Genomic DNA, 20438 nt, shown 5'->3' on the forward strand with positions numbered 1-20438 from the left:
AAAGAGATCTACAAAAAAAGAAGCCATTAAGTCGTTGCACAGAGAGAACCCACACTTATCCTACCTCAGTTTCCTGAAGGTTTAAGCTGAAAAACTCTGTAGATATCCCCAATCCATGGAGCGAATAGGCCGAAACCACATGCCGAAAGGAGCCCGCTGAGATTGGCCAGGGGAAACAAACGTCCGTACGGGAGATGCCCACGGACAGAGCCTTATTTAATGGATTCCTGACATTAGTTTGCAGCAGAGCATAACGTAGACGTTCAGCGACTGATTTTGTCACCTGGGACCCTTTTTCCCAAAGTCATGAGTTAGAAAACTAAGGAAAAAGGAGGTAAAATCCTAGAGGGAGCGTAAGGAACCTTAAAGGTAGAAAGAAACCAAAGTCTTAAGTCTCCAGAGACTCCATGGAAATAAAGATGGAAATTTAAAAAGAGATCTACAAAAAAAGAAGCCATTAAGTTGTTGCACCGAGAGAACCCACACTTATCCTACCTCAGTTTCCTTAAGGTTTAAGCTGAAAAACTCTGTAGATATCCCCAATCCATGGAGCGAATAGGCCGAAACCACATGCCGAAAGGAGCCCGCTGAGATTGGCCAGGGGAAACAAACGTCCGTACGGGAGATGCCCACGGCCAGAGCCTTATCCAATGGATTCCTGACATTAGTTTGCAGCACAGCATATACCAGAGTCAATAACTTGTAAAGTAGACGGTCAGCGACTGATTTCGTCACCTGGGACCCGTTTGCCCAAAGTCATGAGTTAGTTGCAGCTGAAATGCGGACTGCAGCTTTCCCTCAATCACTGGCGCTACAACAAGGCCCCGTGTAGCCCATGCCTAAGGCCTATGGCTTTTAGATTGCAAACTCTTCCAGGTGCCGTGTTATTTCCTATACTTTCTGATTCCTTCTCTTGTGGAATAAAGTTTCGAATACAGTTCCCAGTTCACAGTCAGCCCTAGCACTCGTGATGTCGCCTCTGACAAGGACAGAGAAAGAGACACCCTTCCCTTTCTCCACACTGCTATCAGTACCTATTCTAAGGACTGGGACACATGTGAGATCCCCACTGGTGTCGGCCGGGGCAGCCAACACGCGCAACATGGCCAATTAGCTCAGCTGGTTAGAGCGTGGTGCTAATAATGCCAAGGTCGCGGGTTCGATCCCCGTACGGGCCAGTCCGTCTCCTCTTTTTTGACCGTACCAGTCTCAAACTCCTTTTTCTCCCTACTGCCTAGATCTGGTGGGTGGAAATTGCTGCTGTCTTCATTTAAGCAGGTTACCGTGATGGCAAGCACCATACCCATTCCTCGTTAGTATAGTGGTGAGTATCCCCGCCTGTCACGCGGGAGACCGGGGTTCGATTCCCTGACGGGGAGGCAAATGTTTTCTTTGTGCACCAAAGAAAACTCAGGAAAAAGGAATCCAAAGTCTTAAGTCTCCAGAGTCTCCAGAGACTCCATGGAAATAAAGATGGAATTTTAAAAAGAGATCTACAAAAAAAGAAGCCATTAAATCGTTGCACAGAGAGAACCCACACTTATCCTACCTCAGTTTCCTGAAGGTTTAAGCTGAAAAACTCTGTAGATATCCCCAATCCATGGAGCGAATAGGCCGAAACCACATGCCGAATGAGCCCGCTGAGATTGGCCAGGGGAAACAAACGTCCGTACGGGAGATGCCCACGGACAGAGCCTTATTTAATGGATTCCTGACATTAGTTTGCAGCAGAGCATAACGTAGACGTTCAGCGACTGATTTTGTCACCTGGGACCCTTTTTCCCAAAGTCATGAGTTAGAAAACTAAGGAAAAAGGAGGTAAAATCCTAGAGGGAGCGTAAGGAACCTTAAAGGTAGAAAGAAACCAAAGTCTTAAGTCTCCAGAGACTCCATGGAAATAAAGATGGAAATTTAAAAAGAGATCTACAAAAAAAGAAGCCATTAAGTTGTTGCACCGAGAGAACCCACACTTATCCTACCTCAGTTTCCTTAAGGTTTAAGCTGAAAAACTCTGTAGATATCCCCAATCCATGGAGCGAATAGGCCGAAACCACATGCCGAAAGGAGCCCGCTGAGATTGGCCAGGGGAAACAAACGTCCGTACGGGAGATGCCCACGGCCAGAGCCTTATCCAATGGATTCCTGACATTAGTTTGCAGCACAGCATATACCAGAGTCAATAACTTGTAAAGTAGACGGTCAGCGACTGATTTCGTCACCTGGGACCCGTTTGCCCAAAGTCATGAGTTAGTTGCAGCTGAAATGCGGACTGCAGCTTTCCCTCAATCACTGGCGCTACAACAAGGCCCCGTGTAGCCCATGCCTAAGGCCTATGGCTTTTAGATTGCAAACTCTTCCAGGTGCCGTGTTATTTCCTATACTTTCTGATTCCTTCTCTTGTGGAATAAAGTTTCGAATACAGTTCCCAGTTCACAGTCAGCCCTAGCACTCGTGATGTCGCCTCTGACAAGGACAGAGAAAGAGACACCCTTCCCTTTCTCCACACTGCTATCAGTACCTATTCTAAGGACTGGGACACATGTGAGATCCCCACTGGTGTCGGCCGGGGCAGCCGACACGCGCAACATGGCCGGTTAGCTCAGCTGGTTAGAGCGTGGTGCTAATAACGCCAAGGTCGCGGGTTCGATCCCCGTACGGGCCAGTCCGTCTCCTCTTTTTTGACCGTACCAGTCTCAAACTCCTTTTTCTCCCTACTGCCTAGATCTGGTGGGTGGAAATTGCTGCTGTCTTCATTTAAGCAGGTTACCGTGATGGCAAGCACCATACCCATTCCTCGTTAGTATAGTGGTGAGTATCCCCGCCTGTCACGTGGGAGACCGGGGTTCGATTCCCCGACGGGGAGGCAATTGTTTTCTTTGTGCACCAAAGAAAACTCAGGAAAAAGGAATCCAAAGTCTTAAGTCTCCAGAGTCTCCAGAGTCTCCATGGAAATAAAGATGGAATTTTAAAAAGAGATCTACAAAAAAAGAAGCCATTAAGTCGTTGCACAGAGAGAACCCACACTTATCCTACCTCAGTTTCCTGAAGGTTTAAGCTGAAAAACTCTGTAGATATCCCCAATCCATGGAGCGAATAGGCCGAAACCACATGCCGAAAGGAGCCCGCTGAGATTGGCCAGGGGAAACAAACGTCCGTACGGGAGATGCCCACGGACAGAGCCTTATTTAATGGATTCCTGACATTAGTTTGCAGCAGAGCATAACGTAGACGTTCAGCGACTGATTTTGTCACCTGGGACCCGTTTTCCCAAAGTCATGAGTTAGAAAACTAAGGAAAAAGGAGGTAAAATCCTAGAGAGAGCGTCAGGAACCTTAAAGGTAGAAAGAAACCAAAGTCTTAAGTCTCCAGAGACTCCATGGAAATAAAGATGGAAATTTAAAAAGAGATCTACAAAAAAAGAAGCCATTAAGTCGTTGCACCGAGAGAACCCACACTTATCCTACCTCAGTTTCCTTAAGGTTTAAGTACCTATAGGTACTGCTATCAGTACCTATTCTAAGGACTGGGACACATGTGAGATCCCCACTGGTGTCGGCCGGGGCAGCCGAGATGCGCAACATGGCCGGTTAGCTCAGCTGGTTAGAGCGTGGTGCTAATAACGCCAAGGTCGCGGGTTCGATCCCCGCACGGGCCAGTCCGTCTCCTCTTTTTTGACCGTACCAGTCTCAAACTCCTTTTTCTCCCTACTGCCTAGATCTGGTGGGTGTAAATTGCTGCTGTCTTCATTTAAGCAGGTTACCGTGCTGGCAAGCACCATACCCATTCCTCGTTAGTATAGTGGTGAGTATCCCCGCCTGTCAGGCGGGAGACCGGGGTTCGATTCCCTGACGGGGAGGCAATTGTTTTCTTTGTGCACCAAAGAAAACTCAGGAAAAAGGAATCCAAAGTCTTAAGTCTCCAGAGTCTCCAGAGACTCCATGGAAATAAAGATGGAATTTTAAAAAGAGATCTACAAAAAAAGAAGCCATTAAGTCGTTGCACAGAGAGAACCCACACTTATCCTACCTCAGTTTCCTGAAGGTTTAAGCTGAAAAACTCTGTAGATATCCCCAATCCATGGAGCAAATAGGCCGAAACCACATGCCGAAAGGAGCCCGCTGAGATTGGCCAGGGGAAACAAACGTCCGTACGGGAGATGCCCACGGACAGAGCCTTATTTAATGGATTCCTGACATTAGTTTGCAGCAGAGCATAACGTAGACGTTCAGCGACTGATTTTGTCACCTGGGACCCTTTTTCCCAAAGTCATGAGTTAGAAAACTAAGGAAAAAGGAGGTAAAATCCTAGAGGGAGCGTAAGGAACCTTAAAGGTAGAAAGAAACCAAAGTCTTAAGTCTCCAGAGACTCCATGGAAATAAAGATGGAAATTTAAAAAGAGATCTACAAAAAAAGAAGCCATTAAGTTGTTGCACCGAGAGAACCCACACTTATCCTACCTCAGTTTCCTTAAGGTTTAAGCTGAAAAACTCTGTAGATATCCCCAATCCATGGAGCGAATAGGCCGAAACCACATGCCGAAAGGAGCCCGCTGAGATTGGCCAGGGGAAACAAACGTCCGTACGGGAGATGCCCACGGCCAGAGCCTTATCCAATGGATTCCTGACATTAGTTTGCAGCACAGCATATACCAGAGTCAATAACTTGTAAAGTAGACGGTCAGCGACTGATTTCGTCACCTGGGACCCGTTTGCCCAAAGTCATGAGTTAGTTGCAGCTGAAATGCGGACTGCAGCTTTCCCTCAATCACTGGCGCTACAACAAGGCCCCGTGTAGCCCATGCCTAAGGCCTATGGCTTTTAGATTGCAAACTCTTCCAGGTGCCGTGTTATTTCCTATACTTTCTGATTCCTTCTCTTGTGGAATAAAGTTTCGAATACAGTTCCCAGTTCACAGTCAGCCCTAGCACTCGTGATGTCGCCTCTGACAAGGACAGAGAAAGAGACACCCTTCCCTTTCTCCACACTGCTATCAGTACCTATTCTAAGGACTGGGACACATGTGAGATCCCCACTGGTGTCGGCCGGGGCAGCCGACACGCGCAACATGGCCGGTTAGCTCAGCTGGTTAGAGCGTGGTGCTAATAACGCCAAGGTCGCGGGTTCGATCCCCGTACGGGCCAGTCCGTCTCCTCTTTTTTGACCGTACCAGTCTCAAACTCCTTTTTCTCCCTACTGCCTAGATCTGGTGGGTGGAAATTGCTGCTGTCTTCATTTAAGCAGGTTACCGTGATGGCAAGCACCATACCCATTCCTCGTTAGTATAGTGGTGAGTATCCCTGCCTGTCACGCGGGAGACCGGGGTTCGATTCCCTGACGGGGAGGCAATTGTTTTCTTTGTGCACCAAAGAAAACTCAGGAAAAAGGAATCCAAAGTCTTAAGTCTCCAGAGTCTCCAGAGTCTCCATGGAAATAAAGATGGAATTTTAAAAAGAGATCTACAAAAAAAGAAGCCATTAAGTCGTTGCACAGAGAGAACCCACACTTATCCTACCTCAGTTTCCTGAAGGTTTAAGCTGAAAAACTCTGTAGATATCCCCAATCCATGGAGCGAATAGGCCGAAACCACATGCCGAAAGGAGCCCGCTGAGATTGGCCAGGGGAAACAAACGTCCGTACGGGAGATGCCCACGGACAGAGCCTTATTTAATGGATTCCTGACATTAGTTTGCAGCAGAGCATAACGTAGACGTTCAGCGACTGATTTTGTCACCTGGGACCCGTTTTCCCAAAGTCATGAGTTAGAAAACTAAGGAAAAAGGAGGTAAAATTTCCATCTTTATTTCCATGGAGTCTCTGGAGACTTAACTCTGTAGATATCCCCAATCCATGGAGCGAATAGGCCGAAACCACATGCCGAAAGGAGCCCGCTGAGATTGGCCAGGGGAAACAAACGTCCGTACGGGAGATGCCCACGGACAGAGCCTTATTTAATGGATTCCTGACATTAGTTTGCAGCAGAGCATAACGTAGACGTTCAGCGACTGATTTTGTCACCTGGGACCCGTTTTACCAAAGTCATGAGTTAGAAAACTAAGGAAAAAGGAGGTAAAATCCTAGAGGGAGCGTAAGGAACCTTAAAGGTAGAAAGAAACCAAAGTCTTAAGTCTCCAGAGACTCCATGGAAATAAAGATGGAAATTTAAAAAGAGATCTACAAAAAAAGAAGCCATTAAGTCGTTGCACCGAGAGAACCCACACTTATCCTACCTCAGTTTCCTTAAGGTTTAAGTACCTATAGGTACTGCTATCAGTACCTATTCTAAGGACTGGGACACATGTGAGATCCCCACTGGTGTCGGCCGGGGCAGCCGAGATGCGCAACATGGCCGGTTAGCTCAGCTGGTTAGAGCGTGGTGCTAATAACGCCAAGGTCGCGGGTTCGATCCCCGCACGGGCCAGTCCGTCTCCTCTTTTTTGACCGTACCAGTCTCAAACTCCTTTTTCTCCCTACTGCCTAGATCTGGTGGGTGTAAATTGCTGCTGTCTTCATTTAAGCAGGTTACCGTGCTGACAAGCACCATACCCATTCCTCGTTAGTATAGTGGTGAGTATCCCCGCCTGTCACGCGGGAGACCGGGGTTCGATTCCCTGACGGGGAGGCAATTGTTTTCTTTGTGCACCAAAGAAAACTCAGGAAAAAGGAATCCAAAGTCTTAAGTCTCCAGAGTCTCCAGAGACTCCATGGAAATAAAGATGGAATTTTAAAAAGAGATCTACAAAAAAAGAAGCCATTAAGTCGTTGCACAGAGAGAACCCACACTTATCCTACCTCAGTTTCCTGAAGGTTTAAGCTGAAAAACTCTGTAGATATCCCCAATCCATGGAGCAAATAGGCCGAAACCACATGCCGAAAGGAGCCCGCTGAGATTGGCCAGGGGAAACAAACGTCCGTACGGGAGATGCCCACGGACAGAGCCTTATTTAATGGATTCCTGACATTAGTTTGCAGCAGAGCATAACGTAGACGTTCAGCGACTGATTTTGTCACCTGGGACCCTTTTTCCCAAAGTCATGAGTTAGAAAACTAAGGAAAAAGGAGGTAAAATCCTAGAGGGAGCGTAAGGAACCTTAAAGGTAGAAAGAAACCAAAGTCTTAAGTCTCCAGAGACTCCATGGAAATAAAGATGGAAATTTAAAAAGAGATCTACAAAAAAAGAAGCCATTAAGTTGTTGCACCGAGAGAACCCACACTTATCCTACCTCAGTTTCCTTAAGGTTTAAGCTGAAAAACTCTGTAGATATCCCCAATCCATGGAGCGAATAGGCCAAAACCACATGCCGAAAGGAGCCCGCTGAGATTGGCCAGGGGAAACAAACGTCCGTACGGGAGATGCCCACGGCCAGAGCCTTATCCAATGGATTCCTGACATTAGTTTGCAGCACAGCATATACCAGAGTCAATAACTTGTAAAGTAGACGGTCAGCGACTGATTTCGTCACCTGGGACCCGTTTGCCCAAAGTCATGAGTTAGTTGCAGCTGAAATGCGGACTGCAGCTTTCCCTCAATCACTGGCGCTACAACAAGGCCCCGTGTAGCCCATGCCTAAGGCCTATGGCTTTTAGATTGCAAACTCTTCCAGGTGCCGTGTTATTTCCTATACTTTCTGATTCCTTCTCTTGTGGAATAAAGTTTCGAATACAGTTCCCAGTTCACAGTCAGCCCTAGCACTCGTGATGTCGCCTCTGACAAGGACAGAGAAAGAGACACCCTTCCCTTTCTCCACACTGCTATCAGTACCTATTCTAAGGACTGGGACACATGTGAGATCCCCACTGGTGTCGGCCGGGGCAGCCGACACGCGCAACATGGCCGGTTAGCTCAGCTGGTTAGAGCGTGGTGCTAATAACGCCAAGGTCGCGGGTTCGATCCCCGTACGGGCCTTGGCGTATAGTGGTGAGTATCCCCGCCTGTCACGCGGGAGACCGGGGTTCGATTCCCCGACGGGGAGGCAATTGTTTTCTTTGTGCACCAAAGAAAACTCAGGAAAAAGGAATCCAAAGTCTTAAGTCTCCAGAGTCTCCAGAGTCTCCATGGAAATAAAGATGGAATTTTAAAAAGAGATCTACAAAAAAAGAAGCCATTAAGTCGTTGCACAGAGAGAACCCACACTTATCCTACCTCAGTTTCCTGAAGGTTTAAGCTGAAAAACTCTGTAGATATCCCCAATCCATGGAGCGAATAGGCCGAAACCACATGCCGAAAGGAGCCCGCTGAGATTGGCCAGGGGAAACAAACGTCCGTACGGGAGATGCCCACGGACAGAGCCTTATTTAATGGATTCCTGACATTAGTTTGCAGCAGAGCATAACGTAGACGTTCAGCGACTGATTTTGTCACCTGGGACCCGTTTTCCCAAAGTCATGAGTTAGAAAACTAAGGAAAAAGGAGGTAAAATCCTAGAGAGAGCGTCAGGAACCTTAAAGGTAGAAAGAAACCAAAGTCTTAAGTCTCCAGAGACTCCATGGAAATAAAGATGGAAATTTAAAAAGAGATCTACAAAAAAAGAAGCCATTAAGTCGTTGCACCGAGAGAACCCACACTTATCCTACCTCAGTTTCCTTAAGGTTTAAGTACCTATAGGTACTGCTATCAGTACCTATTCTAAGGACTGGGACACATGTGAGATCCCCACTGGTGTCGGCCGGGGCAGCCGAGATGCGCAACATGGCCGGTTAGCTCAGCTGGTTAGAGCGTGGTGCTAATAACGCCAAGGTCGCGGGTTCGATCCCCGCACGGGCCAGTCCGTCTCCTCTTTTTTGACCGTACCAGTCTCAAACTCCTTTTTCTCCCTACTGCCTAGATCTGGTGGGTGGAAATTGCTGCTGTCTTCATTTAAGCAGGTTACCGTGCTGGCAAGCACCATACCCATTCCTCGTTAGTATAGTGGTGAGTATCCCCGCCTGTCATGCGGGAGACCGGGGTTCGATTCCCCGACGGGGAGGCAATTGTTTTCTTTGTGCACCAAAGAAAACTCAGGAAAAAGGAATCCAAAGTCTTAAGTCTCCAGAGTCTCCAGAGTCTCCATGGAAATAAAGATGGAATTTTAAAAAGAGATCTACAAAAAAAGAAGCCATTAAGTCGTTGCACAGAGAGAACCCACACTTATCCTACCTCAGTTTCCTGAAGGTTTAAGCTGAAAAACTCTGTAGATATCCCCAATCCATGGAGCGAATAGGCCAAAACCACATGCAGAAAGGAGCCCGCTGAGATTGGCCAGGGGAAACAAACGTCCGTACGGGAGATGCCCACGGACAGAGCCTTATTTAATGGATTCCTGACATTAGTTTGCAGCAGAGCATAACGTAGACGTTCAGCGACTGATTTTGTCACCTGGGACCCTTTTTCCCAAAGTCATGAGTTAGAAAACTAAGGAAAAAGGAGGTAAAATCCTAGAGGGAGCGTAAGGAACCTTAAAGGTAGAAAGAAACTAAAGTCTTAAGTCTCCAGAGACTCCATGGAAATAAAGATGGAAATTTAAAAAGAGATCTACAAAAAAAGAAGCCATTAGGTTGTTGCACCGAGAGAACCCACACTTATCCTACCTCAGTTTCCTTAAGGTTTAAGCTGAAAAACTCTGTAGATATCCCCAATCCATGGAGCGAATAGGCCAAAACCACATGCCGAAAGGAGCCCGCTGAGATTGGCCAGGGGAAACAAACGTCCGTACGGGAGATGCCCACGGCCAGAGCCTTATCCAATGGATTCCTGACATTAGTTTGCAGCACAGCATATACCAGAGTCAATAACTTGTAAAGTAGACGGTCAGCGACTGATTTCGTCACCTGGGACCTGTGTGCCCAAAGTCATGAGTTAGTTGCAGCTGAAATGCGGACTGCAGCTTTCCCTCAATCACTGGCGCTACAACAAGGCCACGTGTAGCCCATGCCTAAGGCCTATGGCTTTTAGATTGCAAACTCTTCCAGGTGCCGTGTTATTTCCTATACTTTCTGATTCCTTCTCTTGTGGAATAAAGTTTCGAATACAGTTCCCAGTTCACAGTCAGCCCTAGCACTCGTGATGTCGCCTCTGACAAGGACAGAGAAAGAGACACCCTTCCCTTTCTCCACACTGCTATCAGTACCTATTCTAAGGACTGGGACACATGTGAGATCCCCACTGGTGTCGGCCGGGGCAGCCGACATGCGCAACATGGCCGGTTAGCTCAGCTGGTTAGAGCGTGGTGCTAATAATGCCAAGGTCGCGGGTTCGATCCCCGTACGGGCCAGTCCGTCTCCTCTTTTTTGACCGTACCAGTCTCAAACTCCTTTTTCTCCCTACTGCCTAGATCTGGTGGGTGGAAATTGCTGCTGTCTTCATTTAAGCAGGTTACCGTGATGGCAAGCACCATACCCATTCCTCGTTAGTATAGTGGTGAGTATCCCCGCCTGTCACGCGGGAGACCGGGGTTCGATTCCCCGACGGGGAGGCAATTGTTTTCTTTGTGCACCAAAGAAAACTCAGGAAAAAGGAATCCAAAGTCTTAAGTCTCCAGAGTCTCCAGAGACTCCATGGAAATAAAGATGGAATTTTAAAAAGAGATCTACAAAAAAAGAAGCCATTAAGTCGTTGCACAGAGAGAACCCACACTTATCCTACCTCAGTTTCCTGAAGGTTTAAGCTGAAAAACTCTGTAGATATCCCCAATCCATGGAGCGAATAGGCCGAAACCACATGCCGAAAGGAGCCCGCTGAGATTGGCCAGGGGAAACAAACGTCCGTACGGGAGATGCCCACGGACAGAGCCTTATTTAATGGATTCCTGACATTAGTTTGCAGCAGAGCATAACGTAGACGTTCAGCGACTGATTTTGTCACCTGGGACCCGTTTTACCAAAGTCATGAGTTAGAAAACTAAGGAAAAAGGAGGTAAAATCCTAGAGGGAGCGTAAGGAACCTTAAAGGTAGAAAGAAACCAAAGTCTTAAGTCTCCAGAGACTCCATGGAAATAAAGATGGAAATTTAAAAAGAGATCTACAAAAAAAGAAGCCATTAAGTCGTTGCACCGAGAGAACCCACACTTATCCTACCTCAGTTTCCTTAAGGTTTAAGTACCTATAGGTACTGCTATCAGTACCTATTCTAAGGACTGGGACACATGTGAGATCCCCACTGGTGTCGGCCGGGGCAGCCAACATGCGCAACATGGCCGGTTAGCTCAGCTGGTTAGAGCGTGGTGCTAATAACGCCAAGGTCGTGGGTTCGATCCCCGTACGGGCCAGTCCGTCTCCTCTTTTTTGACCGTACCAGTCTCAAACTACTTTTTCTCCCTACTGCCTAGATCTGGTGGGTGGAAATTGCTGCTGTCTTCATTTAAGCAGGTTACCGTGATGGCAAGCACCATACCCATTCCTCGTTAGTATAGTGGTGAGTATCACCGCCTGTCACGCGGGAGACGGGGGTTCGATTCCCCGACGGGGAGGCAATTGTTTTCTTTGTGCACCAAAGAAAACTCAGGAAAAAGGAATCCAAAGTCTTAAGTCTCCAGAGTCTCCAGAGTCTCCATGGAAATAAAGATGGAATTTTAAAAAGAGATCTACAAAAAAAGAAGCCATTAAGTCGTTGCACAGAGAGAACCCACACTTATCCTACCTCAGTTTCCTGAAGGTTTAAGCTGAAAAACTCTGTAGATATCCCCAATCCATGGAGCGAATAGGCCGAAACCACATGCCGAAAGGAGCCCGCTGAGATTGGCCAGGGGAAACAAACGTCCGTACGGGAGATGCCCACGGACAGAGCCTTATTTAATGGATTCCTGACATTAGTTTGCAGCAGAGCATAACGTAGACGTTCAGCGACTGATTTTGTCACCTGGGACCCTTTTTCCCAAAGTCATGAGTTAGAAAACTAAGGAAAAAGGAGGTAAAATCCTAGAGGGAGCGTAAGGAACCTTAAAGGTAGAAAGAAACCAAAGTCTTAAGTCTCCAGAGACTCCATGGAAATAAAGATGGAAATTTAAAAAGAGATCTACAAAAAAAGAAGCCATTAAGTTGTTGCACCGAGAGAACCCACACTTATCCTACCTCAGTTTCCTTAAGGTTTAAGCTGAAAAACTCTGTAGATATCCCCAATCCATGGAGCGAATAGGCCGAAACCACATGCCGAAAGGAGCCCGCTGAGATTGGCCAGGGGAAACAAACGTCCGTACGGGAGATGCCCACGGCCAGAGCCTTATCCAATGGATTCCTGACATTAGTTTGCAGCACAGCATATACCAGAGTCAATAACTTGTAAAGTAGACGGTCAGCGACTGATTTCGTCACCTGGGACCCGTTTGCCCAAAGTCATGAGTTAGTTGCAGCTGAAATGCGGACTGCAGCTTTCCCTCAATCACTGGCGCTACAACAAGGCCCCGTGTAGCCCATGCCTAAGGCCTATGGCTTTTAGATTGCAAACTCTTCCAGGTGCCGTGTTATTTCCTATACTTTCTGATTCCTTCTCTTGTGGAATAAAGTTTCGAATACAGTTCCCAGTTCACAGTCAGCCCTAGCACTCGTGGTGTCGCCTCTGACAAGGACAGAGAAAGAGACACCCTTCCCTTTCTCCACACTGCTATCAGTACCTATTCTAAGGACTGGGACACATGTGAGATCCCCACTGGTGTCGGCCGGGGCAGCCGACATGCGCAACATGGCCGGTTAGCTCAGCTGGTTAGAGCGTGGTGCTAATAACGCCAAGGTCGCGGGTTCGATCCCCGTACGGGCCAGTCCGTCTCCTCTATTTTGACCGTACCAGTCTCAAACTCCTTTTTCTCCCTACTGCCTAGATCTGGTGGGTGGAAATTGCTGCTGTCTTCATTTAAGCAGGTTACCGTGATGGCAAGCACCATACCCATTCCTCGTTAGTATAGTGGTGAGTATCCCCGCCTGTCACGCGGGAGACCGGGGTTCGATTCCCCGACGGGGAGGCAATTGTTTTCTTTGTGCACCAAAGAAAACTCAGGAAAAAGGAATCCAAAGTCTTAAGTCTCCAGAGTCTCCAGAGTCTCCATGGAAATAAAGATGGAATTTTAAAAAGAGATCTACAAAAAAAGAAGCCATTAAGTCGTTGCACAGAGAGAACCCACACTTATCCTACCTCAGTTTCCTGAAGGTTTAAGCTGAAAAACTCTGTAGATATCCCCAATCCATGGAGCGAATAGGCCGAAACCACATGCCGAAAGGAGCCCGCTGAGATTGGCCAGGGGAAACAAACGTCCGTACGGGAGATGCCCACGGACAGAGCCTTATTTAATGGATTCCTGACATTAGTTTGCAGCAGAGCATAACGTAGACGTTCAGCGACTGATTTTGTCACCTGGGACCCGTTTTCCCAAAGTCATGAGTTAGAAAACTAAGGAAAAAGGAGGTAAAATCCTAGAGAGAGCGTCAGGAACCTTAAAGGTAGAAAGAAACCAAAGTCTTAAGTCTCCAGAGACTCCATGGAAATAAAGATGGAAATTTAAAAAGAGATCTACAAAAAAAGAAGCCATTAAGTCGTTGCACCGAGAGAACCCACACTTATCCTACCTCAGTTTCCTTAAGGTTTAAGTACCTATAGGTAATGCTATCAGTACCTATTCTAAGGACTGGGACACATGTGAGATCCCCACTGGTGTCGGCCGGGGCAGCCGACATGCGCAACATGGCCGGTTAGCTCAGCTGGTTAGAGCGTGGTGCTAATAACGCCAAGGTCGCGGGTTCGATCCCCGTACGGGCCAGTCCGTCTCCTCTTTTTTGACCGTACCAGTCTCAAACTCCTTTTTCTCCCTACTGCCTAGATCTGGTGGGTGGAAATTGCTGCTGTCTTCATTTAAGCAGGTTACCGTGATGGCAAGCACCATACCCATTCCTCGTTAGTATAGTGGTGAGTATCCCCGCCTGTCACGCGGGAGACTGGGGTTCGATTCCCCGACGGGGAGTCAATTGTTTTCTTTGTGCACCAAAGAAAACTCAGGAAAAAGGAATCCAAAGTCTTAAGTCTCCAGAGTCTCCAGAGTCTCCATGGAAATAAAGATGGAATTTTAAAAAGAGATCTACAAAAAAAGAAGCCATTAAGTCGTTGCACAGAGAGAACCCACACTTATCCTACCTCAGTTTCCTGAAGGTTTAAGCTGAAAAACTCTGTAGATATCCCCAATCCATGGAGCGAATAGGCCGAAACCACATGCCGAAAGGAGCCCGCTGAGATTGGCCAGGGGAAACAAACGTCCGTACGGGAGATGCCCACGGACAGAGCCTTATTTAATGGATTCCTGACATTAGTTTGCAGCAGAGCATAACGTAGACGTTCAGCGACTGATTTTGTCACCTGGGACCCTTTTTCCCAAAGTCATGAGTTAGAAAACTAAGGAAAAAGGAGGTAAAATCCTAGAGGGAGCGTAAGGAACCTTAAAGGTAGAAAGAAACCAAAGTCTTATGTCTCCAGAGACTCCATGGAAATAGAGATGGAAATTTAAAAAGAGATCTACAAAAAAAGAAGCCATTAAGTCGTTGCACCGAGAGAACCCACACTTATCCTACCTCAGTTTCCTTAAGGTTTAAGCTGAAAAACTCTGTAGATATCCCAATCCATGGAGCGAATAGGCCGAAACCACATGCCGAAAGGAGCCCGCTGAGATTGGCCAGGGGAAACAAACGTCCGTACGGGAGATGCCCACAGCCAGAGCCTTATCCAATGGATTCCTGACATTAGTTTGCAGCACAGCATATACCAGAGTCAATAACTTGTAAAGTAGACGGTCAGCGACTGATTTCGTCACCTGGGACCCGTTTGCCCAAAGTCATGAGTTAGTTGCAGCTGAAATGCGGACTGCAGCTTTCCCTCAATCACTGGCGCTACAACAAGGCCCCGTGTAGCCCATGCCTAAGGCCTATGGCTTTTAGATTGCAAACTCTTCCAGGTGCCGTGTTATTTCCTATACTTTCTGATTCCTTCTCTTGTGGAATAAAGTTTCGAATACAGTTCCCAGTTCACAGTCAGCCCTAGCACTCGTGATGTCGCCTCTGACAAGGACAGAGAAAGAGACACCCTTCCCTTTCTCCACACTGCTATCAGTACCTATTCTAAGGACTGGGACACATGTGAGATCCCCACTGGTGTCGGCCGGGGCAGCCGACATGCGCAACATGGCTGGTTAGCTCAGCTGGTTAGAGCGTGGTGCTAATAACGCCAAGGTCGCGGGTTCGATCCCCGTACGGGCCAGTCCGTCTCCTCTTTTTTGACCGTACCAGTCTCAAACTCCTTTTTCTCCCTACTGCCTAGATCTGGTGGGTGGAAATTGCTGCTGTCTTCATTTAAGCAGGTTACCGTGATGGCAAGCACTATACCCATTCCTCGTTAGTATAGTGGTGAGTATCCCCGCCTGTCACGCGGGAGACCGGGGTTCGATTCCCCGACGGGGAGGCAATTGTTTTCTTTGTGCACCAAAGAAAACTCAGGAAAAAGGAATCCAAAGTCTTAAGTCTCCAGAGTCTCCAGAGTCTCCATGGAAATAAAGATGGAATTTTAAAAAGAGATCTACAAAAAAAGAAGCCATTAAGTCGTTGCACAGAGAGAACCCACACTTATCCTACCTCAGTTTCCTGAAGGTTTAAGCTGAAAAACTCTGTAGATATCCCCAATCCAAGGAGCGAATAGGCCGAAACCACATGCCGAAAGGAGCCCGCTGAGATTGGCCAGGGGAAACAAACGTCCGTACGGGAGATGCCCACGGACAGAGCCTTATTTAATGGATTCCTGACATTAGTTTGCAGCAGAGCATAACGTAGACGTTCAGCGACTGATTTTGTCACCTGGGACCCGTTTTCCCAAAGTCATGAGTTAGAAAACTAAGGAAAAAGGAGGTAAAATCCTAGAGAGAGCGTCAGGAACCTTAAAGGTAGAAAGAAACCAAAGTCTTAAGTCTCCAGAGACTCCATGGAAATAAAGATGGAAATTTAAAAAGAGATCCACAAAAAAAGAAGCCATTAAGTCGTTGCACCGAGAGAACCCACACTTATCCTACCTCAGTTTCCTTAAGGTTTAAGTACCTATAGGTACTGCTATCAGTACCTATTCTAAGGACTGGGACACATGTGAGATCCCCACTGGTGTCGGCCGGGGCAGCCGACATGCGCAACATGGCCGGTTAGCTCAGCTGGTTAGAGCGTGGTGCTAATAACGCCAAGGTCGCGGGTTCGATCCCCGTACGGGCCAGTCCGTCTCCTCTTTTTTGACCGTACCAGTCTCAAACTCCTTTTCCTCCCTACTGCCTAGATCTGGTGGGTGGAAATTGCTGCTGTCTTCATTTAAGCAGGTTACCGTGATGGCAAGCACCATACCCATTCCTCGTTAGTATAGTGGTGAGTATCCCCGCCTGTCACGCGGGAGACTGGGGTTCGATTCCCCGACGGGGAGGCAATTGTTTTCTTTGTGCACCAAAGAAAACAAAGGAATCCAAAGTCTTAAGTCTCCAGAGTCTCCAGAGTCTCCATGGAAATAAAGATGGAATTTTAAAAAGAGATCTACAAAAAAAGAAGCCATTAAGTCGTTGCACAGAGAGAACCCACACTTATCCTACCTCAGTTTCCTGAAGGTTTAAGCTGAAAAACTCTGTAGATATCCCCAATCCATGGAGCGAATAGGCCGAAGCGACTGATTTTGTCACCTGGGACCCTTTTTCCCAAAGTCATGAGTTAGAAAACTAAGGAAAAAGGAGGTAAAATCCTAGAGGGAGCGTAAGGAACCTTAAAGGTAGAAAGAAACCAAAGTCTTAAGTCTCCAGAGACTCCATGGAAATAAAGATGGAAATTTAAAAAGAGATCTACAAAAAAAGAAGCCATTAAGTTGTTGCACCGAGAGAACCCACACTTATCCTACCTCAGTTTCCTTAAGGTTTAAGCTGAAAAACTCTGTAGATATCCCCAACCCATGGAGCGAATAGGCCGAAACCACATGCCGAAAGGAGCCCGCTGAGATTGGCCAGGGGAAACAAACGTCTGTACGGGAGATGCCCACGGCCAGAGCCTTATCCAATGGATTCCTGACATTAGTTTGCAGCACAGCATATACCAGAGTCAATAACTTGTAAAGTAGACGGTCAGCGACTGATTTCGTCACCTGGGACCCGTTTGCCCAAAGTCATGAGTTAGTTGCAGCTGAAATGCGGACTGCAGCTTTCCCTCAATCACTGGCGCTACAACAAGGCCCCGTGTAGCCCATGCCTAAGGCCTATGGCTTTTAGATTGCAAACTCTTCCAGGTGCCGTGTTATTTCCTATACTTTCTGATTCCTTCTCTTGTGGAATAAAGTTTCGAATACAGTTCCCAGTTCACAGTCAGCCCTAGCACTCGTGATGTCGCCTCTGACAAGGACAGAGAAAGAGACACCCTTCCCTTTCTCCACACTGCTATCAGTACCTATTCTAAGGACTGGGACACATGTGAGATCCCCACTGGTGTCGGCCGGGGCAGCCGACATGCGCAACATGGCCGGTTAGCTCAGCTGGTTAGAGCGTGGTGCTAATAACGCCAAGGTCGCGGGTTCGATATCGTACGGGCCAGTCCGTCTCCTCTTTTTTGACCGTACCAGTCTCAAACTCCTTTTTCTCCCTACTGCCTAGATCTGGTGGGTGGAAATTGCTGCTGTCTTCATTTAAGCAGGTTACCGTGATGGCAAGCGCCATACCCATTCCTCGTTAGTATAGTGGTGAGTATCCCCGCCTGTCACGCGGGAGACCGGGGTTTGATTCCCCGACGGGGAGGCAATTGTTTTCTTTGTGCACCAAAGAAAACTCAGGAAAAAGGAATCCAAAGTCTTAAGTCTCCAGAGTCTCCAGAGTCTCCATGGAAATAAAGATGGAATTTTAAAAAGAGATCTACAAAAAAAGAAGCCATTAAGTCGTTGCACAGAGAGAACCCACACTTATCCTACCTCAGTTTCCTGAAGGTTTAAGCTTAAAAACTCTGTAGATATCCCCAATCCATGGAGCGAATAGGCCGAAACCACATGCCGAAAGGAGCCCGCTGAGATTGGCCAGGGGAAACAAACATCCGTACGGGAGATGCCCACGGACAGAGCCTTATTTAATGGATTCCTGACATTAGTTTGCAGCAGAGCATGACGTAGACGTTCAGCTACTGATTTTGTCACCTGGGACCCTTTTTCCCAAAGTCATGAGTTAGAAAACTAAGGAAAAAGGAGGTAAAATCCTAGAGGGAGCGTAAGGAACCTTAAAGGTAGAAAGAAACCAAAGTCTTATGTCTCCAGAGACTCCATGGAAATAGAGATGGAAATTTAAAAAGAGATCTACAAAAAAAGAAGCCATTAAGTCGTTGCACCGAGAGAACCCACACTTATCCTACCTCAGTTTCCTTAAGGTTTAAGCTGAAAAACTCTGTAGATATCCCAATCCATGGAGCGAATAGGCCGAAACCACATGCCGAAAGGAGCCCGCTGAGATTGGCCAGGGGAAACAAACGTCCGTACGGGAGATGCCCACGGCCAGAGCCTTATCCAATGGATTCCTGACATTAGTTTGCAGCACAGCATATACCAGAGTCAATAACTTGTAAAGTAGACGGTCAGCGACTGATTTCGTCACCTGGGACCCGTTTGCCCAAAGTCATGAGTTAGTTGCAGCTGAAATGCGGACTGCAGCTTTCCCTCAATCACTGGCGCTACAACAAGGCCCCGTGTAGCCCATGCCTAAGGCCTATGGCTTTTAGATTGCAAACTCTTCCAGGTGCCGTGTTATTTCCTATACTTTCTGATTCCTTCTCTTGTGGAATAAAGTTTCGAATACAGTTCCCAGTTCACAGTCAGCCCTAGCACTCGTGATGTCGCCTCTGACAAGGACAGAGAAAGAGACACCCTTCCCTTTCTCCACACTGCTATCAGTACCTATTCTAAGGACTGGGACACATGTGAGATCCCCACTGGTGTCGGCCGGGGCAGCCGACATGCGCAACATGGCTGGTTAGCTCAGCTGGTTAGAGCGTGGTGCTAATAACGCCAAGGTCGCGGGTTCGATCCCCGTACGGGCCAGTCCGTCTCCTCTTTTTTGACCGTACCAGTCTCAAACTCCTTTTTCTCCCTACTGCCTAGATCTGGTGGGTGGAAATTGCTGCTGTCTTCATTTAAGCAGGTTACCGTGATGGCAAGCACCATACCCATTCCTCGTTAGTATAGTGGTGAGTATCCCCGCCTGTCACGCGGGAGACCGGGGTTCGATTCCCCGACGGGGAGGCAATTGTTTTCTTTGTGCACCAAAGAAAACTCAGGAAAAAGGAATCCAAAGTCTTAAGTCTCCAGAGTCTCCAGAGTCTCCATGGAAATAAAGATGGAATTTTAAAAAGAGATCTACAAAAAAAGAAGCCATTAAGTCGTTGCACAGAGAGAACCCACACTTATCCTACCTCAGTTTCCTGAAGGTTTAAGCTGAAAAACTCTGTAGATATCCCCAATCCAAGGAGCGAATAGGCCGAAACCACATGCCGAAAGGAGCCCGCTGAGATTGGCCAGGGGAAACAAACGTCCGTACGGGAGATGCCCACGGACAGAGCCTTATTTAATGGATTCCTGACATTAGTTTGCAGCAGAGCATAACGTAGACGTTCAGCGACTGATTTTGTCACCTGGGACCCGTTTTCCCAAAGTCATGAGTTAGAAAACTAAGGAAAAAGGAGGTAAAATCCTAGAGAGAGCGTCAGGAACCTTAAAGGTAGAAAGAAACCAAAGTCTTAAGTCTCCAGAGACTCCATGGAAATAAAGATGGAAATTTAAAAAGAGATCTACAAAAAAAGAAGCCATTAAGTCGTTGCACCGAGAGAACCCACACTTATCCTACCTCAGTTTCCTTAAGGTTTAAGTACCTATAGGTACTGCTATCAGTACCTATTCTAAGGACTGGGACACATGTGAGATCCCCACTGGTGTCGGCCGGGGCAGCCGATATGCGCAACATGGCCGGTTAGCTCAGCTGGTTAGAGCGTGGTGCTAATAACGCCAAGGTCGCGGGTTCGATCCCCGTACGGGCCAGTCCGTCTCCTCTTTTTTGACCGTATCAGTCTCAAACTCCTTTTTCTCCCTACTGCCTAGATCTGGTGGGTGGAAATTGCTGCTGTCTTCATTTAAGCAGGTTACCGTGATGGCAAGCACCATACCCATTCCTCGTTAGTATAGTGGTGAGTATCCCCGCCTGTCACGCGGGAGACCGGGGTTCGATTCCCCGACGGGGAGGCAATTGTTTTCTTTGTGCACCAAAGAAAACTCAGGAAAAAGGAATCCAAAGTCTTAAGTCTCCAGAGTCTCCAGAGTCTCCATGGAAATAAAGATGGAATTTTAAAAAGAGATCTACAAAAAAAGAAGCCATTAAGTCGTTGCACAGAGAGAACCCACACTTATCCTACCTCAGTTTCCTGAAGGTTTAAGCTGAAAAACTCTGTAGATATCCCCAATCC

General features: G+C 47.4%; 20 non-coding genes across 20 annotated transcripts; all 20 read left to right on the plus strand.

The window, feature by feature from the left end:
• The first annotated feature begins 1307 nt into the window (after positions 1–1307).
• TRNAD-GUC (transfer RNA aspartic acid (anticodon GUC)) lies at positions 1308–1379 on the plus strand. Its single transcript has one exon. It is a non-coding gene; the product is annotated as a tRNA-Asp (tRNA).
• A 1209-nt stretch (positions 1380–2588) lies between these two features.
• On the plus strand, positions 2589–2662 carry TRNAI-AAU (transfer RNA isoleucine (anticodon AAU)). The gene has a single exon. It is a non-coding gene; the product is annotated as a tRNA-Ile (tRNA).
• A 919-nt stretch (positions 2663–3581) lies between these two features.
• On the plus strand, positions 3582–3655 carry TRNAI-AAU (transfer RNA isoleucine (anticodon AAU)). Its single transcript has one exon. It is a non-coding gene; the product is annotated as a tRNA-Ile (tRNA).
• A 1411-nt stretch (positions 3656–5066) lies between these two features.
• On the plus strand, positions 5067–5140 carry TRNAI-AAU (transfer RNA isoleucine (anticodon AAU)). Its single transcript has one exon. It is a non-coding gene; the product is annotated as a tRNA-Ile (tRNA).
• A 1203-nt stretch (positions 5141–6343) lies between these two features.
• On the plus strand, positions 6344–6417 carry TRNAI-AAU (transfer RNA isoleucine (anticodon AAU)). The gene has a single exon. It is a non-coding gene; the product is annotated as a tRNA-Ile (tRNA).
• Positions 6418–6546: 129 nt separating this feature from the next.
• TRNAD-GUC (transfer RNA aspartic acid (anticodon GUC)) lies at positions 6547–6618 on the plus strand. Its single transcript has one exon. It is a non-coding gene; the product is annotated as a tRNA-Asp (tRNA).
• Positions 6619–7828: 1210 nt separating this feature from the next.
• Positions 7829–7902, plus strand: TRNAI-AAU (transfer RNA isoleucine (anticodon AAU)). The gene has a single exon. It is a non-coding gene; the product is annotated as a tRNA-Ile (tRNA).
• Positions 7903–8687: 785 nt separating this feature from the next.
• TRNAI-AAU (transfer RNA isoleucine (anticodon AAU)) lies at positions 8688–8761 on the plus strand. The gene has a single exon. It is a non-coding gene; the product is annotated as a tRNA-Ile (tRNA).
• A 129-nt stretch (positions 8762–8890) lies between these two features.
• On the plus strand, positions 8891–8962 carry TRNAD-GUC (transfer RNA aspartic acid (anticodon GUC)). The gene has a single exon. It is a non-coding gene; the product is annotated as a tRNA-Asp (tRNA).
• Positions 8963–10375: 1413 nt separating this feature from the next.
• Positions 10376–10447, plus strand: TRNAD-GUC (transfer RNA aspartic acid (anticodon GUC)). The gene has a single exon. It is a non-coding gene; the product is annotated as a tRNA-Asp (tRNA).
• Positions 10448–12650: 2203 nt separating this feature from the next.
• TRNAI-AAU (transfer RNA isoleucine (anticodon AAU)) lies at positions 12651–12724 on the plus strand. Its single transcript has one exon. It is a non-coding gene; the product is annotated as a tRNA-Ile (tRNA).
• A 129-nt stretch (positions 12725–12853) lies between these two features.
• TRNAD-GUC (transfer RNA aspartic acid (anticodon GUC)) lies at positions 12854–12925 on the plus strand. The gene has a single exon. It is a non-coding gene; the product is annotated as a tRNA-Asp (tRNA).
• Positions 12926–13643: 718 nt separating this feature from the next.
• Positions 13644–13717, plus strand: TRNAI-AAU (transfer RNA isoleucine (anticodon AAU)). The gene has a single exon. It is a non-coding gene; the product is annotated as a tRNA-Ile (tRNA).
• A 1410-nt stretch (positions 13718–15127) lies between these two features.
• Positions 15128–15201, plus strand: TRNAI-AAU (transfer RNA isoleucine (anticodon AAU)). The gene has a single exon. It is a non-coding gene; the product is annotated as a tRNA-Ile (tRNA).
• Positions 15202–15330: 129 nt separating this feature from the next.
• Positions 15331–15402, plus strand: TRNAD-GUC (transfer RNA aspartic acid (anticodon GUC)). Its single transcript has one exon. It is a non-coding gene; the product is annotated as a tRNA-Asp (tRNA).
• A 718-nt stretch (positions 15403–16120) lies between these two features.
• On the plus strand, positions 16121–16194 carry TRNAI-AAU (transfer RNA isoleucine (anticodon AAU)). The gene has a single exon. It is a non-coding gene; the product is annotated as a tRNA-Ile (tRNA).
• Positions 16195–18949: 2755 nt separating this feature from the next.
• TRNAI-AAU (transfer RNA isoleucine (anticodon AAU)) lies at positions 18950–19023 on the plus strand. The gene has a single exon. It is a non-coding gene; the product is annotated as a tRNA-Ile (tRNA).
• Positions 19024–19152: 129 nt separating this feature from the next.
• On the plus strand, positions 19153–19224 carry TRNAD-GUC (transfer RNA aspartic acid (anticodon GUC)). Its single transcript has one exon. It is a non-coding gene; the product is annotated as a tRNA-Asp (tRNA).
• Positions 19225–19942: 718 nt separating this feature from the next.
• On the plus strand, positions 19943–20016 carry TRNAI-AAU (transfer RNA isoleucine (anticodon AAU)). The gene has a single exon. It is a non-coding gene; the product is annotated as a tRNA-Ile (tRNA).
• A 129-nt stretch (positions 20017–20145) lies between these two features.
• On the plus strand, positions 20146–20217 carry TRNAD-GUC (transfer RNA aspartic acid (anticodon GUC)). The gene has a single exon. It is a non-coding gene; the product is annotated as a tRNA-Asp (tRNA).
• The last annotated feature ends 221 nt before the right edge of the window (positions 20218–20438 follow it).

This window comes from Hyla sarda, chromosome 4 (assembly GCF_029499605.1).
Source record: "Hyla sarda isolate aHylSar1 chromosome 4, aHylSar1.hap1, whole genome shotgun sequence".
NCBI lineage: Eukaryota > Metazoa > Chordata > Amphibia > Anura > Hylidae > Hyla > Hyla sarda.